This window comes from Vidua macroura, chromosome 3 (genome assembly GCF_024509145.1).
Source record: "Vidua macroura isolate BioBank_ID:100142 chromosome 3, ASM2450914v1, whole genome shotgun sequence".
NCBI lineage: Eukaryota > Metazoa > Chordata > Aves > Passeriformes > Viduidae > Vidua > Vidua macroura.
Genome location: NC_071573.1, coordinates 28,409,227 through 28,428,781, shown reverse-complemented (window position 1 = coordinate 28,428,781; position 19,555 = coordinate 28,409,227). Strand labels below are relative to the sequence as shown.

Sequence of the window (19,555 nt, the reverse complement as noted above, 5' to 3'; positions counted from 1 at the left end):
TAACATGTTGATTCAATGCTGCAACAAACTGAAAATAAAAGCAGCGTTGACGCAATGCAAAAACAATCTATTCATCATCCTGACACCCAACAAATAACTTTTCCTCTTTAATCTGGAAATTGTGCTGTTCCATGTTTTGCTAAATCATGGTATTGCTCTTCTGCAGAGGGTCCTTATTGTTCGGCTTTAGGTTTTGGAGTTTGTTCTTTTCCACTGGTACATATTTCCAGCTTTTTCCTTCCATGTGCTATGGTAACATGTCCTTTATAGGGGAACATGAGCTACTTACAGCATGTAGCTCACACATTTGTTATTATCTACAGTTCTTATGAACTGTACCAGACAGAAAAAAAAAATTGTTCTCCTCAAGGACTAGCCAGGATAAAACCAGCATGACCTAAAGAGACCATCAAGTTAGAGCTGAAAATCCTGCTGGGATAAGAAATCAGTACCTAATGATTTCAACAGACTGCCTTTCACCTGACTGCTGGTACTCCTCATCAATACCAGTGAGATGTTACATTGATTGAAGCACTTCACAATTTTCCCTTCATGCAAATGATCTATGTGCAGATTCTCTATTAACTACTAACTTGCTGCTTTTTTGAGATATGAAAAAATTACTTCTAGGAACATAAATCAGACCAGAGATTCCCTGCTAAGTACTTGTCATATCATTTCACTAAGCATTCACTGTTTATGCTTATTGCAGCTGCGAAGCTTCCACAGGATCTAATTCACACACCTTACTCAGCAAACCCGAAACATTTTCCATAGGGCATTCAGCTTGATGAGCAAAACCACATCACCTTTCCATCTCTCATTACTAGGTTTCTTTCACCTATGGAAGAAAAGACCAAGGAAAATGTTCAGCATACTCATCTGAAGCTGACGTTTATGTTCACAACTCAAATTCAGAGTCATATCCTCTTTACCAGTATTAAATGCAATTTCCAAGTCCACTGGAACTGGAATGACCATAGGCTAGTTACCATTAGAAAAATAAATATTTGCCAAGAGTTGGCAATGCAACAGTGTGAGAGCATTAACATCACCAAAGATATTCAATTAGCTTCTAATTAGAAATATGATTTAATATTTTACCACCCTTTTTTGTTTCCTTTTTAAAACATCCATATGTTTGACATTTTGTTAATAAGAATATGAACAAATATGAACAGAAATTAATTCTGGGTCCATGGTTTAGATACATAAGGAGATACAATTTTTTTTTTTTTTTTTGTTTCAAGTGTAAGGCATTTTTAAAGCTTCATCTGTCAAGTAAAAACCAGTAATGTACATTCATAATATACCTACCACACAGCTTCATTTTTAGTAACTAATGCTAAATATCTGACTAAAGAAATTGGTAGAAAATACTTTTGCCAGAAAAACTATATAATTTTTTTTTTTTTTAAGTGAAAAATTACTTCAGAACAAAATATTTCACTTCAGAAACATTGCCAAATGGGAAACCAAGACGAAGTATCCTTCTAATATTTCTTATTACTAATATCCCTTGCAGACTTATCTTTTAGATTGCGCATTGTGTCACTGTTGCAACATAATCTTTTGCATCATGGAAAAGCCAGGTATATCATGGAATTCTCTGGTCAGAACACATCAAGAGCAATTCAGTGGAGCTTGAAATCTCAGTCTTATCATCAAAGAAAAGACAACCATGATTCCCATTGTACACTGTAGCAGAACTTTTTAATTAAATGTCTTATTATCAGTCAAACACTGGCCTATTCAACCATTTCTATTTTTGAAGGAAAATAATTTGTGAGATACTAACAAGTGAGATACTTATGAAAACAATTTTTGTCAAAACCCAATATTTTTTCTACAAAATACCAATATTGACTATAAAAAAAACCCCACACTCAGACTATTTGGAGCAAATGGAAGTAAATACAAATAGCTACATTAGTTAGGGAAGTTATTTACATATTTAACTTTTCTTTTGAGGTCCTCAACTATTCTATTTCTTTTGTCAAGGCTGGAATTCGTGGCAGCATATTGCCCCAGCAGCATATTGCCCCAGCACAGTGGCAGAGAAAAGATGGGCTACAGCTTCCTCTGACACTGTGCAGGTAGAGTGAGTGACACAAACAGTGAATTTTAAGGTAAAATATTGCTTAGAAGCCTTTGAAATATAGAACCAAGATAAAGCAGGGAACTTTATTAAATGGAAGTTACCTTCTTGAGAAATACCTTTTAGTCTCACACTTCCGCATGCAATTTCATTGATTTCTGTGGGATTAACTGCGTACATCTGGTTTGCAAGAACCTCTGGCAGACAACCTATGAGTTGAAAAAAAACAAAATAGCTGTCTGAACTGCAGTTTTGCATTTGAAGCAAGTTATGTCTCTGCTTGCCATCTGCCATAATTATTATTGTTTCTTCTGAGTGTTTATTTTATTTGAAATGTCTGAACAGTTTTTTCCTTACTAGTTATAAAATGATCCTTATAATGAGTTTACCAAATTATTGATTCAAAGCTTTTTCATAAGTCAGCCACAGAAAACAACATGTTCCATAAATAATGCATTTTGCAGAGTAGTAGGGAGAAAAATTAACTAGAAAAAATTAGTTTTCCTTGCTTCCTTTACATGACTTCCTCACCTCATTTCTCTTAACTGTATTGTCCATAGTTGATTCAAAACTATGGCATTCCTATACAAGAAGAAAATATCTGCTCAGTGTCAATTCTCATATCTTGAGTACTACAGTGAGTGGATGTTTGATGCCCAAGTTTCCAGAATCCTGAGATTATATTAAAAATTTAGCAAACTTTTTGAGATAAATGGAGAGAGTGGAGAGGCTTGAGAATAAGCCTTGCACATTTCCTCATGTTTCAGAGAGTTGAATGCTTTTTGAAAAAGAATTAATGATTTTTACTGACCCTGGAGGGCTTTTTAGAAGTATAAGTCCATTCTGACAGTTTTTTTATTACAGGAGTTTGATTAGCAGTTCTTTGCAAAAAAAGCAGTCAGCTATTTAGAGTGTGTCTCTAATGCAGTTCAGAGCCCAGCTCTCATGGCATTATGTCCTGGAAAGGCACTTTTTCCATTCCAGACAAAAAAATGAAATTCTCTGCATTACAGAACATTCTGCTGAAGCAACAGCCTCTCCTTGACTGCTTTGTAATGGACTTTGGAGGGTGATTCGTCGTGGGCCAGGATGCAGGGCAGGCATAAAGTGCTGCCCACTTCCATTAGCAGCCCACTGGGTCTGTGAGAGCTACCTTGGGCAGGAACAGCCAGGACAAAACTCTTCAAGTGATGGAAAGTGCATCAGCTTTTTAAAGGCTTTAGGAAGCAAGAGGCCAGGAGGGGCTACCTGGGTATTGAAAACCCCACTGTAAATCATGTCTACTGCAGTACACCCAGGAGTCATCCATCATTCACCAGCTCCAGGGCATTGCTGCAGCGCTGGTTCCCCTGCTTCTCCCTGGGCAGTGTTAGAGCCAGCAGCTGCAGGAGCCACAGCAGCCATCCTGAGTGACCCACCTGAGGCCTGCTCCTCCACAGCAGCTCCCCTGGAGGCTGCTCAGAGCTCCCTGCTCTCACAGCTACTCCCAGTTGGAAGCCAGGGCCTGACAGAGGGCTGAGAATCCACATTTCCTGTTGCCATCCCTTTCCATTTTGGTGAACTGGCACACCCAGCATGTTCCAGTGGACATGGCAGCCTGGACCCAGGTTATCAGCTCTGAGTGCTCCCAGGTTCCTCAGAACATGAAGAGTTCAGCAAGGCCCAGCTCTTACCAAACCTGCATTTCTTCCAGCAATAGATGCTTTCAATTTTTCTATGATCAATACCTTTAGATTGCTCACCTGAAGCTATGGTTGGTTATTTCAGGATACAGGAACTGATTTGCATAAATGTCTGCAGATCATAAAAACACTGAATGATTTGGGTTGGAAGGGTCCCTAAAGATCATCTAATTCCAGCCCTGCCTTCCCTGGGCAGGACACCTTTCACTGGACCAGGTTATTCAAGCCTCAAGGCTACATCCAGGAGCAAGGGCAGCATATACTTGTGAAAATCAACAGCATTTCACCAATAAAGCAGCTGTAAGTATATCTCACAATAAAGTAAACTTTGAGAGAAAGGGGACTTTATTCTACTTTTATATATATGACTTTGAATAATTTAAAATTTTAGAGATATCACAGGATAATTCAGGTTGAAAAGTGCTTCAGACAAAAATATAACAACCTGCTCAGGGATTTGAATTTTTGTTTGCAACTGCAGTGAATATCAGAAAAAGGCTTCATTTTTCCTAGTCTGTGTCTCTAAAATTTTTGTTTACTTGAAATAAGGTAGGAGACATGTATAGAAGCTTACAAAAAGTAATGCACCACATTGGGAGAGAAGCCTGTTGTGTGCAAGCCAGCACTTGGCTCGGACAAGCCATTCCTTGCTTGGCAAGTTAACTCTGTTGAAGAAAAGTTGTCTTTAAATAAGGCTCCTGGAATTTAGCAAAGAGATAATGCTATGCTATCCAATTACAAATGGTCTCCGTCCCATTGTCTACAGACATGGCAAACACAAGGCATTAATTTTCAAAGGGGGAAATAGTCCAACTGTGGCAGAACCATTCCCATGCCTTCACTGTCACTACATGAAATAATTGATTTGGACAGATACAAACACATGGTGTGGAAGGAGAAGATCTGCAGCACAGAAGAGAGTTGCCTCAGAGTAGCAGCAGTTACTCATGCATCTACCTTATTGGTGGAAGACTGTTTCCAGTGGTTAAAATGGATATATTTATTGGTACTTACGTTAATAATAAACATTATCAGCATGGCTTCAAATATTTTACCTTCAAGTTAATTAATGAATATTTGTTTTCAGGGATTTAAACTGTCTCTTAAAAGTGCTTAACATTTTACTGCAGCAAATAATAGAGGAAACAAGGAGTTTGTTACCCTAGTACAAAGATATCCACGTAATTGTTACTTAATAAAAATTCTGCAAGAAAATGTGTGGATTGTTGTTCTTATATGCATTTAATACTACCATGGGTCTTTAAAGAAGGCTTTAAAAAGCCATTTTTGGAAAAAAGCTTTGCCTCAAGGACCTTGTAGTCTTAATCAACCAACTGAATTATATTCTTTTTATATATAAAGATGGGGATTAGATATTCAAGTATAAGAATCTAAGCGTATGAAATTAGGTGCTTCCATCCACTTTGAGACATGTGGCATTTTCACTGACTAAGTTTATGACCAAATAAGATCATTGGATTAAAACTTAAGAAATGCAGAAAATTCTATAGAATTATTTAATTTAATATGTTTCACCCATTAATTTTTGTCTGCTTTCATGTTTTGAGGCAAAATAGCAATAAGAGATTATGAGATTCTGCATATTGTGACAAGTATATTTCTAAGGAACTTCTTGAGATCAAGCTTGTCATCTCCTGAAAAAAAAAAAGTGCCATAAAAATATCTAAAGTTATACTTTTACCAACAGAATCTTACTGTTTGCTGCAAGTTACTCACATTAAAAACATTTTCAGTTTAAATTTTGAAACAAGACTTTTGCCATTTCCCAAAGTTTCAGTCAATTCCTTTCTTTCCTCCCTGTGACTGGGTTTTGTTTTGGAAGCTGATTCTTTCATATTTGTGACACAGAAGTCTTCTGAAATCAAGAAATAATTGGGGTTGGTTGCACATAACAGGGAAAATGGCTGAATACCTTTAGCAAAGTTTAGCCTAATCCCTATTCTTTCCTTCCAATTTTCCCTTGCAAGGTGAAGGAAGTGGAGAAGGAGATACCAAGCAGCTTGACAGGCACCATGTATTGTACCCTTGAAGTTACACAAGGATAGTTTCTGGCTGAAGGTGATTTCCAGAGAGCCTACTAATTAATTAATTACTGTACTACCACAGGTGCTGACAAGGAAAGAGTTTTTAAAATATTTTTCTGATGTGGGTTGTACATAGCCTATTAACATCTTTGATTCTTTCTTCTCAGACTTTTGTTGTATTATTTTCTAAACAAAATAAATAAACTCCAAATTTAATTTTAAAATGGCAATCCAAATCACTTGCAGCAAATTCAATGGCAGTGACAAATGTAGCACACAGTCTTGAGCATAATTATCCAACTTTTTATACTCACCCTAATATTGCTTTTTGCTACTGAGATGTCATAGAAAAATGTCCATTTAAACATTATATTTAATGAGTTATATAATAAATATATATAAACCTAAGACACAAAGTTAAACAGCCTCATATCTGCTATGGTCTGGAAATGATGGATGAAAAAAAAAAAAACCAAAACCCAGAAAGGTGTCACCAACTTACAGGCAATAATTCTGAATGCAGGACATTTTATAATGGAGATTCCACTTTTTTTTTTTTTTTTATCATTTAAAATTATACTTTTTTTAAAATTCAATAAGCTACTTCAAAGTAACTTGCTAGAATAGGAATGTAATAAAATGCAGCTCTAATAAAGCAAATAACCCAGAGCAAAATTTAAACCCAGGAGAAAACTGCCATCACTATAATTAACTAGAAATACAGATCACAACCCAGATGGGAAAGTCTGTTAATGAATCCTTGGTCTGATCATCAGCTGATGAATAGGAAACAATATTGAAATAAAAAAAAAAAAAGATGTATTGATTCACAGCTGCTGAGAGTCAGTTGTGGATCTGACATGACAGACAAGTCTGATGGTGTAAAATTGAGTCAGAGTTCAGTGGTGACAAATCTACAGAGACAGGAGTAGTTTTAAGTAGAAAAACCCAGATTGATTGTACCTAGTCCATGACAAAAGACCTAAGGCTTGGATAATTTAAAACTGGACCAGGACATTATCTACTGAAACATGGTAGCCATTTAGTCCTGCCTCTTTTTATTTTTTTTTTTTAATTTTGTTTATAGAAGTATACTTTTAAGGAGTCATATTCTTAGTAGAATATCATGAGAATGGATACCTTACTGTGGATTCTAGAGAAGCCCCATTCCTAGGTAATAGCCCAGAGTGAGTCACAAAATCAGAGAATATATTGAGTTGGAAGGGCTCCATCAGGATCATCAAATCCAGCTCCTGGCCCAGCACAGCACCATCCCTAAGAGTCACATCAGGTGAGTCCTTTCAATCTACTTGTCATTGACAAGTGCCTTATGGATACAAGGAAACACATGTTCCTGTTCCCCACTGTAATCTCTGGGAGTTTTGCCTTGATGAAGGGTTACGAGCTGTGTAGGCTGGAGACAGTTTGGGGGAGACTTTTATACATTAATTAAATGACCCTTCAAACTCCAAAGACAAGCAGACCAAAGCAGGTGACTGTGTGGGAGTGTTCTTGCATGTCTTTCCCTGTCAGATGATTATCTCCAGCAACTCTTCTGTTTTATGCATCCAGACCAGAAACTACCCTTAATGTCTGAGGCACACTATTTTAAGGGTTCCATCGAATTAGTAGATAAAAGATCACATGAGGAAAACATGTCCTGGCATAAGGACAATTTCTAGTTCCCCTGCTGCCAACTGAAGTAATGCAAAGTTCAAGGAAAACAGTCACAGCATAACGATGGCTTCTGCTGCAGGAACAACTCAACTGTTGATGCAGCAGATACTGAATCACCACTTTCAGTCCAAAATATTTAGAAGAATGGGTACTACAGTCAAATTATTTTCATATGCTGGGTTTTAAATTGTGGTGGTTCAGCAGAAGTATTCAGACAGTAAACATGCTCTCTGAAACAAACTACTTAGGCCATCCCAGGCTACAGTTGTGTCTGATAAAGGAGAAGGATCTTAAAGCATACACTGAAGATCTCTAGATAAGGTTGTACTAGTCTGAAATGTCCTGATAAGCTTGCTGGCAGGGAAGTTGCTATAAGGCACAATTCCACTGAGTTACAGAATAGCTGATGGCAAAGCCTCTAAAGAGAAAAATGAGCAATACATATATTTAAAGATATTTGGTTGTCTATTTCTATTTTCTGTTATCTCACTGATACGTAAGGTCATTGCGCACAGGAATAACACATACAGACTAATAAAATGTATAGGTCACATTAATGTCCAGACCCAAAGAGGGATATGATTAACAAAGTCTAATCCAATTGCTCCTGAAAGCACAATATACAATAGATCTCTATGGAAAAAAAATAGCAGTTAAAATTTTCCATAAAGGATGCTCTTCAACATAAGCACAACCAAATATTAGTCTATTTCTCATTTGGTCCTAATTTTCCTGTTCAGAGTAATTTTATAAACTCTGTCTGTTAAACTAATCTATTCTCCTAAAACTGGCTGTTTCATTTTTATAAGATCAACAAGATTTTAAGTATTCCTAGGAGCTGTTTCCAGAAGTTAATTATAGGGTGAGAAAATGGGAACAGGGAAGTGTGTGGCCTTCACACTCGGACAAAAAGTATTCACTTATGAACAAAAAGAAACACTTGAAGATTTGAGATCCCTGGCTTTGTAAAAAAAAAATAATAAATAAAACAAAACACCACCCCAAAATGCAGATAATCCACTTTTCAGTCAGACATTCCATCTTCTTTCGCCAGATGTCAACAAATAATGAACATCTGGTAAGATGGGAATTCAGTGAGTTCATCCTACTCATTACCTTCACAAGTGGTGTTCCACTAGCACATAGATAGGTGACTGGGTCAGGCAATAGGACCAGCTGCTACTTTTTCCACAGAATGAAATGACAGGAAAATGGCAACATTTTGAGAGAATTATACTGTACCTCTCAGAATACCTCTTCCAAAGCTGTTTCAGTTCTCATAGGAACTTGGAGTGCTGGTGTTCAGACTTCACTGGCATCAGACCAGCAATTCTCCTCTTCATTCATGTCTTAAAATGTGAACAGTTAATTCTTCAACATCAAGACTGTGACAAACACAGCCCCTTTAAACTGTGAGCTCTCTGGTGTTAACTCTAGCTGGCCTCAGACTGCAATTCATGCTGCCTCGTCACATGCCCCTTTCTCATCCCATGTGATATGACTGCCCAAGCTGCTTAACCCATCCATTAGATTACATTTTTTAAAGCAACTCCTGGAGGGAATGGGGCTCAAAGCAGGTTTGTAGCAAACTTACCAGCCTTCAAGTATTACAAAACTACTGTTGAAGAAGAAAGGACTTAAGTCAAATTCAAAGTGGTTTAAAAACCTTGTTGTTTAAGAAAAAAAGAATAAGCATCTCTGCCTGCAAATACTCCATTGAACAATCCTATCCAAAATTACAATTTTGATGAAAAGGCAAAATGGCAAACTTCTTAAACTATGTTTAAATGATAAAGCCAAATCCTCTGTGAGATTGTGAAATCCTGCATGGACAGTAAAGCACTAAGCAGTTCTTTTCCATGCTAAAAGCTTTGACAGGTGGCTGTGCAAGGAGAATTAAAACACCTAAACTAAACTTTCCAGAAATTACACAAAGAAATGGAGAACCACTGAAGCAGAGCTTTCTAAGAGACAGCACCACCAAATTCTCTGTGTTGTATGGTTCAGGTGAGCAAACCCATTCCAGTAGTGCTAGAACCACATGCTTAATTCTTAGCTTGGTGTTATTTTCTATGCTGCATACCAAGAGCAAAAACTCCACCTGAACTTTGATAAGATTGGAATGGGAATCATGCCTTAGTGATAGAGGAGACTGCAAGTCTTTTGGTTTGTTGGGGGGCAGGAGTGGAGAGGAAGGCTGAAGACTTATACTTTCACAGTCCTTATAAATCACTTTACTACTGCTCTCTTCAACACTGTTCCACTTAAGGGAAAATAAGCCGTTCCTGTCGCTTTTCAAGAGCCTGACATAGTACACATTTGTGTGTGCTTTTGTAATCAATTTAAAAATTCAGATCAGCCACAACATCTGTTTTGTGGCAAGATTTCCCTTTCCAAAAGAAAAACTGAATTAGTCTATTATGAATCATTCAACAATATTGATATTACAATATCAAAATATGAGCAGAAATAAATGTCATAAAACTACCCAACAGCAAACATTAATAACAGTAGGGGATCTAACTTCAAAAATTTTTTATCATTATTTTCATGAATGTTTGGCATTCTCAATTTTCTGCCGTATCTCTTGAACATACACTGAGGCACTCCTTTCTTTCTAGCCTAGTCTATCTTCCATTTGGCATTTCACTCTTGGAATGCAACAAATGGCTAGAAAGAGAAAACTCCCTTTGCCTAAAGAGGTTGCCCCAAATTGCAGAGTCTTAGCATAATCCAAAGAAAAATTGTTCTGGGTGGAGAAGGTAATCCCACCAGAAGATCTCCCTAAACCCAGAGTTTACTAATGTGCTCCCTAGATCGTAGGGCTCACGAGTCTTTCACATACACAAGGTGATGAGCAGTTTTCAACCCCAGTGTGAAATGGGGTGTCTCACCACAATGCAGCTGCTATCACTTATTATATGAACAATTTATTCTGAGAATTCATTTGATGTGTGGCTTTCGTGAAAATTTGCAGTTTGTCCTGCACTAAAGACCCTGTGTTTAGGGTTGCAAGTCAGCAAATGATAGGTCAGATTCAAAAGCTTCATCCAGATATAGCTATTAAGCTTTAAAAATTACAGCTATTGATCAGAATTCTTTCAGTTTAGAGCCAGGTCTCATATAAATGTTATAGGAGCAAGGAGCTCTTAAGTTTGCCAGAGCACAACTGGCCAGGGATGTCTATTCCCAGAGACTTGTTTCAACTGAGAAAGAGAAATGCCTCAAATGAGGTTTTTTTCCTTGTCTTAGTCTTATCAAGAAAACTTGATTCCCTGGGTATATTTCTACCAGCTTTGGCTTTCATTTCTCGGATTAAAACAATACTAGTTTGTATGCCTAAGCAGCCTTTTTTTTTTCTTTTTTTTTTCACAAAATAATGGCAGCAAAAAAATCAGTAGATGCTCAAGCTGAAAGTTTTAAAAATCTTGGTAACGTCCCTTTCCTTTGCCTCCCACTTCCCAAAAAAGTCTCTCACTTGATGCATAAATCATAAGCTTTTTAAAGAAAAATCTAATGGTAAGTTTTGATCTCCTCTGATTTTAAAACTACTCAGAAGCCAGAAGCACTCATGGGAGCCAGAGATCTTTTCCTTATCACAGGAACCACTGTAGCAAGGGACAGAGCTGGTGACTGATGGATGAGTAATGCTCCTCCAGCAGCAGATCTTAATCTTATTATACGGGGGAATGTGAGGTGATTAGAAAAAGAGCAGAAGTTACTGTCAGAGGGACTTCCCACTATAGGTGCAAACCAAATGTATTGCAAAGAGCAGTATGAACCCCCTTAGCAAAGGCAGGGACAGCTGGGCTGCTCCCAGAACACGCCATGGGCACGGGCCGCACCAAGCAATGCTAGCAGGAAAAATGAAAGCACACTGAACTTTTCATAAATGCACTCACTCTGATCCAGGCATGCGGGAAAGACTCATCTCTGACTGCATTCAAAGCCTGATAGATCTAGAGAATATCTGCCAAGATCTATTTAGCTGAAAGCCAGGGGTTTGGTGGAGCAGAAAGTATCAGCTTTCAGCAGCGTGCAGGACCCTGCATTTATATTTGCATGACTATACAAATATGTGTTTGTATTTAGAAAAAAAAAAAAAACAGTTGTCTGGGTTTTTTTATTTTTAACCTGCTTGCCAATAAATAAACTTATTTTTGTGCATTTCATTTCTTGCATTTATTTTAAGTGCAAGCAAGTGCTTAAGTGAAGCACAAATTAAATGGAGGAGTGGGCTCCCAAGAATGTCACTTGAAGCTTGATTTACTGAAAGTTAGCAGGATGTGCTCTGATGTGCTTTTTTTTCCTTTTGACATTGAAAATATGCCACCACTTCCACTCCTAAGTGCCATAATGATCTGGCCTTAAATTTATTTTTTAAATTATTTTTATAATGCACACTAGATGGTGCTCAAGTTAAAAAATGAATGGCAACTTCAATCGATTTTTCATGAGATTAGCAAAATACGTTATATCCAGAAATCAGGGAAAACTGACTACTCACCTGAGCCTCTTCCTGACTGCTGATCATTTTACTAAAACTTTCTTTTTGCTAACTCTGTTCACAATCACTCCTGATTTTTAGTTGCATATTTATGAAACTTTTGCTGTGACTTATAACATCCTGCTTTAGTGAGAGTGGAATGAATTACCTGAATATGTGTACACAGCTCCAAACTCCGTGGAAATGCACTTCACCAGCCATCAGAAATTCAGTATCTGTGTTCATGACAATACTGAGTTTGTGGAAACATTTGAAAACAGAATTATTTCTTTCTCAGTGATCATATTGGATTAACCTATTAGTTTATGGAAAAGTTATATTTCTTGACATTTCAAGTAAACTGTACCAAGTATACCAAGTGTACCAAGTCACTGACCTTTATCCTAACTACAATCTGAGTTTTGAGAAAATCAGGCTCTTTTCAAGTAGTGATGAGAGAAAGGACTCAGTAATTCAGAGTCTGACACTGTTCAATAGGTGTCCAGCCTCCTGAACTGGCAATGATGGAACAAAAGTGATCACAGACACATGTGAGGACACAAAACTGGTGAGGAGCAGACTCTGACAGCAATGCTGAACTTGTGCCAGGCATGCAGAAAATGAATTAATCAGAAATACACAGATGCTTGAATCTGGCTGATGACATTGCATTGATTAATTTGAGATATTTTCTACTTTTTCAATACCTTAATAGCTCTTCATGGAATGTTGTTTATTTCTGCAGGGTTGATAATTCCTTGGGCAAACACAGAGGCTGACTTGGGCTGCAGACAGATGGCCACTTGCAGATCTGGCTGTGCAGCTGCAGATGCTTCTGACCTAAGCTATTTTTCTTCCATGGCCATCAGAGGTTCTTCCCTACTCCCCTCTCTCATTGGTAGTGGATTTACTTGAATCCTCCTTCTCTCATTTCAGAACCACAGAGTTAAGCCTAATTTTCAATCTAACTTTGAAGCAAACAGCAGTCCATCTAATCTCTCTGCTGAGAGAGGGCAGAAACTTTCAGCAGTGAATTAGTAGCAAGCAGCTATTTCAGGATGACATCTTCAGCCAGAATGGCAGTTTGCAAAGTGAACACTAAGCCCAACAACACCAATTGGGCTAAAAGGCTTAGCCCAGACCAGATGCCAGCTCTACTTCTGGAAAAATAATGAAAAATTATTCCAGAATTGCAAATCAGTGGTCCAGGAGAAAAGGAAATAGGAAGCAAAACTAATTGAATTTTACAGTACTTCTCAAATCCCCCTAAATATTTGATCACAAAACCCAAAAGTGATCTTGACTCCTTTTATCCAACACCTGCTGCGCTGTCACAGATCAACATTAAAAAACAAATGACTCCAATCTGCTGGAAATAACAAAAGGTAAGAGAGTGTCAAGTGCTGTTTGCACAAAGAGGACTGTGCAATAAAGAAGTTCATAAAATCATGAGCAAAGTTCACCTTTATCTTCTACAAATAACATTTCAACTTCCCTGTGTGTATATAATGAAAAAAGCAATGTTTCATCACATACAACCACCCTGTATTTACAGTGTATTATCCCATCTTTTTTTGCCATGAAATGAAAAGCATTTAATAAATTGTGAACAGAAATCACCATGGATTTAAATGTGGGGAGACCATTTGGAACTAGAAAGTCTCACCCAGCCCTTTATTCAGAGAAAAAGAATACATCTTTTTCTTCTTCACATCAGATAACAACACACATCCTCTGTAGAAACCAGTGACATCCATCTAAATACAGACCCTGTATACATTACCAGCTCCTGAATAGTCTTTTTTTTCACCTCAGACATTGCCATGAGGTTATAAATCTGAAAAGCATTTTTAAATAATTACAGGAGGATATTAGCCTTAACCTAAAGAGCTTACAGCTTAGCCTACAATCCTTCTTCAGGATTCTTTATTACTGTCAAGGGGATTTGCACAGATGCAGTTGACCAGAAGGCCATTTCTAGAAGTCCACATGACTTCACAGAGATTAATTCTACAGTTCCTATGGTGAACGTGGGGCTGCACCAGAGCATCCCCAGGCAGAATAAACTCATCTGCTCAGGAAACCATTTCTGTGACTATGCAACTCCACAGTCTGAGGTACTATCACCACATCTGAACACGCAGAGAACTGAATGGATAAGGAGGAGGATTTTTTTCTATAATCACTCTGATTCTCTTTCAGGCACAACAGAGAATTACATGCAAAGTAAAGCCCCTTCTCTCATTGAGGATTTTAGCAATAAGAAAACAGAGGGTTGGAGTACACTGTTGCAGACAGTGCTTTCCTGGATTGTTAGGCCAAGTGTCTGACTTTGGTCATGTGCACCAGTGAGTTTAGGCACTGGATTTTGAACAGTACATGTAGGTTGGCCCACACTGGCAGAAGGCTGAAATCAAATCAGCAAAATGAAAAGAGCTAATGAATCAGATTTTCTCAAATTAACTGCTATTTAAAAATAATAAGCAACTGCAATTGATTCTCGTTAGTGCATCAAGGGAAGATGGAGAAAATCCAGAGCTAGGCAGTCACTTCATTTATATTCTTCTATTGAAATCTTGCACATTTAATCCATATGAGCAGTAAACAGAAGAAAGCTACTCAGCATTTAAGCAGTCAGTCTAATTACAGGCTGCCAAGGAATGTGCAATAGGTGCAGTTGAGCCAATCCCTACAGCAGAACTCCTCTTAAAAAAAAAACAAAAAAAAAAAACAGACATCTTGAGATTGCAAGTCTGAAGCAAGCCCCCATTTTTGGAAGGAGAAGATACAAAACCACTAGATCCAACTAGCCAAGAAACTGAGCAGGTTTAAAATATTTTTCTGTATTTGAGTTCAGACGATTTGGCCAGTACACCGTCTGGGCTTATTGAGCTATAAACCCACATCAGATGTTTGCTGCCCTCACCCCAATAGGTAAAAATATTTTATTTTGAAGACTATGTAATTTCAAATAAAGTCGGATGATTCTTTATCAGTAAATGAAAGACCAACAGAAAGACAGGTGGAAAGGAAAGCATAATGGAAAAAAAATGGCCTTAAATTGAAAAATGAAGGGGTGAGGGAGCAAAAATTTCTCGATGTTTATAGCATCTTGATTATAATCTTCCTTTATATCATCTGAAATGTGAGTTAAAATCCACAGAGATTAGAGTTCAACAAAGCAAAGAAAACATAATATGGCAGGCTTAGGTTGCCTGAGCATCGATGAAGCAACTTCATGGGGAGTGGATCCAAATATACCATTAAATAAGAGGGCTGGCAGTGTATTCCAGTTATGCAGCAGTGGAATGGGAGTGTCTCCAGAGGGCTCAGCCACTCTGAACCATTCGTTATATGCTCCAAAGAGCAGCAGTGCCATGGAGCTTTCTTTAGCCACAGAGTAAGACACTCTCCTCCTATGTGTGACAGCAGCACCAGCCTGCCAGGCTGTTCCCACACTTAGAACTCCAGAGGAAGAAGAATCAGAGTGGTCTGTAATGCTCAGGACAGTCTATGCAAAGAGACACCCAGCAGAGATCCAACCTTTCCTTCTCCCAGGCACTCAGCAGCAACTGAGCCAAACCCACACACCCTGGGAAGGGGAGCATCAACAAGCTTTCCTTTCTTCTGAACATGTACAAGAAACAGGAAAGCAAGCAGAGACCATAAAAAAAGGAGAAAATATTTAACCATGCCTGAACTGTGCATGTACAAATGGCAGGATGGAGCCTGGTCTGCTTGGAAAAGCCAGTCAATGCTGGACTTACTGTCACTGATACAGAAAATAAACAATGCAGCAGGATAATACAACAGCTGGGATTGAGTCAGGCACCTGCAAGTAGACTGTGCAACATAACTATCTTACTATAGAATACATGCATATCCTAAGGATCACAGGCATTCACTGTAACTTTTCTTAAATTCACTGCCTGATAAAAAGATTAAAATTCCAATGGAAATCAAGACTGAAGGAAAGTAAACAAATATAGAGCAATTCATCAATACTTTAGTCTTTAAATTTTCATTGCATCTGCCCCAGTAACTTATGTTATTGAAAAGTTAAAGTATGAGAAGTTAATTTTGCCAGAGTGATGACTGGGCAGAGCAGACAGCACAATGGAGTTTGATGAATACAGGAAAAGCAAGTGCAGTGTCCACAGAACAGTAACAGAAAGGACACTTTGAAAGGACAATCCTTCAGTCATGAACAGTTGTACCCATGTAACAAAAGAAAATCACATGCAGTGTCCTAGTTTGCTATATCCTGCTAGTTCAACGTTGTATAAACTTTACCTACTTCTTAGCTTCCCACAAATGCCTGTGAATTTTTTTTTCTGCTATTATTATACAAAATGGATTTTTATGTGCCTAAGCAAAATAAACTAGGGAAACAGCCACTTTTAACCCAAAGGTGATATGAACTACCTCCTCTGCATTAATAAAACTATTGATCCAGATTACTAAGGAGAAAAACTCCTAAGTAATAATATAGCTAGCCAGCAGGGGAAAAAATCCCTACAAATAAATTAGAGAGTTGCCATGTTCCTCCAGACTCACTGGGACTTAGTTTTGGTGAGGAAATTCTGCAGTCATGAACTGACAACTTGGTAAGGAAGAGAATCAGCATCAAAACCTGGCTCTAAACCTTTTCTTCCCATTATATTACCCAAAGCAGTACAGATCAAGATTTATTTAATGAAGGTGATTCTCTTCTTTAAAAAACTCCATTAAGCCGTTTAAAAACAAGTGTTCTTTGAACATCAGTGCCAAATTTAATGCTTAAGGAGCATCCCAGCTATACAAAGTGGACTTTGATTTGAGTGTTTATCTTAAATATTATTCACCACAGACAGTTCTTTGGCCTAGCATCTAGGTTTCATCATCATTTAAATAAGTAATAATGAGTTTTAATTTCCATAAAAATCCCTCTGCTTAGCTTATAAGGAGCACACTTTAGTGTGTACACAAATAATGTATATTTGAAGAACCTTTGGTCTTGCCACAGTGGTAACGAGTGGCTTAATATAACAGGGCCCTAAAGCTCACATAGGATTTTTATGCTACTTAGGTAACACTCATGCATCAACTACTTACCTGTTTTATAAAGCAACCATCATGCATCTGACTTCATGGCAAAGTGTCACGATGGCAGACCAGCCTCACAGAAAAGCTTTCTGTATTTACAGCGGTTTATGAAAGTTCTGCATATACCACAGACCAAAACAAAACTCAGCAAAATGTCCTCTCCAATAATTTCTGCTTTCAAGTAGACAGCAGAGCCATGGAATTTTTGGTTGGTTGGCTATTGGTTTTTTGGATTTGGTTTGGTTGGTTGTTTTTTATTGTAGGGGTATTTTTAAGATATATATTTTTTTCTTTTTTTCTGACTGCTAGTGCAAAGGAAAGAAAAAATGTTTTATGTCCTTTCATTGCTGAAGCCTTGTATGTGTGATCTATACCTTTACAGTGAACCAAAGAATTGAGAGACTAAAGTTATCCCTTAGGTACCTATTTCAACTAGACATGGGAAAGGCTTTACAGTCATACTTTGAAAGCAATGAGTCCCTTGGACCTTCTCCTTTTTTACTGAGATTCCTTGTAAGCCTGTCCAAGCCTGGTTGAAGAGATTCCCAGTTCCTCAGTTCTGCCAGCAAAGGACTGCTTCCAGAGATTATCCCCTCCATGATATCAATGCTTCACACACAAAAGGACCAGTAAATACAACTCATCTTGCCAATTAAATCCAAACACCACAGAAGAACTCAAGCTCTTCTACTTGGATCTACATGCTACAGGCATCTTTGGGGGAGGAGGTGGAGGGAAGAGAAGGAGAAAAAGATAATCCATTCTAAAACAAACATTTGAAACAATATTTAGCCTGTGGACCAAGCATCCTGCGTTCCCCAAGACAGACTGGGGAATTAGGGGATGGAAACAGTTGCCTTGAACAAACCTGTGAAGCAGCAGTCATTACTTCTGTTCAGAAGACCTTTATATGATTCTCCTCTGAAAAAAAATCCAATTAATTTGCAGAAATTAGCTTAGATGTCATTTAAGAAGAGTATTCAGATAATGTTCCATACTTACGTAGAAGCCACCAGTTCCAGGTGCTACCAAATGAAGAAACAAAGTTTTTGATACTAATACCAACCTGAGAAGTCTAGATGGGCCAGTTCACTGGAGATTGCAATACACTGTAGTTTCTAGTATTGCTTTTGTAGACTATGAGTCCTCTTGCCTAGATTTCAGTTCAATCCTAAGCAATTCTGGTGTTGCAGTGTAAGGACCAATACTTTATGTCTCATTTTCCCCAACTTCTGAGTCTTCCCTCCTCATCCCCTTGTTATCTACTTGTATTTTAAACTCTCTTGCAGTTCACCAATCTTCAGTCTTTTGACTATTCAATAGCCTACTGTAAAACAGGATGACAGTACCAATGTAGAGATTCAGTTTCCTGCAAAAAGGGCCAAGAGTCACAGAGTTTGTACACAAAGACACTTTAATGCAAATCAAATACTACTGTTTCATTCTAAGGTGCTCCACATTCTCAAACACCCAACACTGAGCTTCCCAGTTTTACCATTCCATTGAGAAATTCACTGTTAGTCTAAACAGCATAAATTTTAAAAGACAACTCTTTAATTTTTCCTTTTTTTTTATTTAATCAATACAGTATTTCAATACCAACTGTTAAATCTTTATGAGCAACAGGAGCATATTCTGCAAATTTGTTGATCACTATATAGTACAACCTCAAAACTCTTATCCAAAACCCATGTATTCCAAAATTAGGTTTCCTCCCTCAACATGCAACATTTGAATAAAAAAGTCCTGAACTTATTCCAAAAAAATCCACTATGCAGTTATATAAACTCAGATCTTTTGACAACCCCTCTGGCTTATGAAGACACAGGATTATATAAAGAAGCTTCAAAAGAAAATGAAAAATCAATATTATTTTGCTGCAATTTCCAAAGGATTCTAACAATTCCATTACTGTAGCAGTACATATACATAAAGACACTGTGTCCAGTAATATAGTATTTCTAAAGGACTATAATTGTTCTCTGCAAAAGGCTGTGGCATGTTATACTGTGACTATATCAGAAACTACTGTGCAGCCATTCCATTTTATTTAATCCTTCTTAATTAGGAAAGTATCTCTGTTGAAATTATATTTATTAACAAAAATAAATCTTACTTTAGATTACTAAAAAAGTGCACATTCTGTAAGTGCAGGCTCCATTTCACCATTTCTACTCCTTGTTGGTTCTATATTTCAGTTCCAATTCCCAGTTTTTCATAATATGCTGCAAGATTTGGACTGCAGAAACAAAGACTATATTTGCCTTTAATCAAAACACTGGTTTTAAAGATGTTTTCATATGACCAACACATTTCAGGCAATCTCAAGTATTTCAAAACATTCTTTACCATCCTACAGAATCAAAACCTCCGCCACTAAGTTGGGGCCTTTAAAAAATAATCTGAAAACAGTATATGCTATATTTCAATACAGCAGAACAGCTATATAGTTGAAAATGGCAACACAGACATTTTAAACATT

General features: G+C 37.5%; 1 long non-coding RNA gene across 1 annotated transcript; it reads right to left on the bottom strand.

Annotated features, from left to right (window-relative positions):
* Window positions 1–329: 329 nt before the first annotated feature.
* On the bottom strand, window positions 330–12,235 carry LOC128805427 (uncharacterized). The gene is made up of 3 exons (XR_008436430.1): window positions 12,158–12,235; window positions 2,203–2,307; window positions 330–841 (listed from the first exon to the last, which is right to left on the bottom strand). It is a non-coding gene; the product is annotated as an uncharacterized LOC128805427 (long non-coding RNA).
* Between the last annotated feature and the right edge of the window lie 7,320 nt (window positions 12,236–19,555).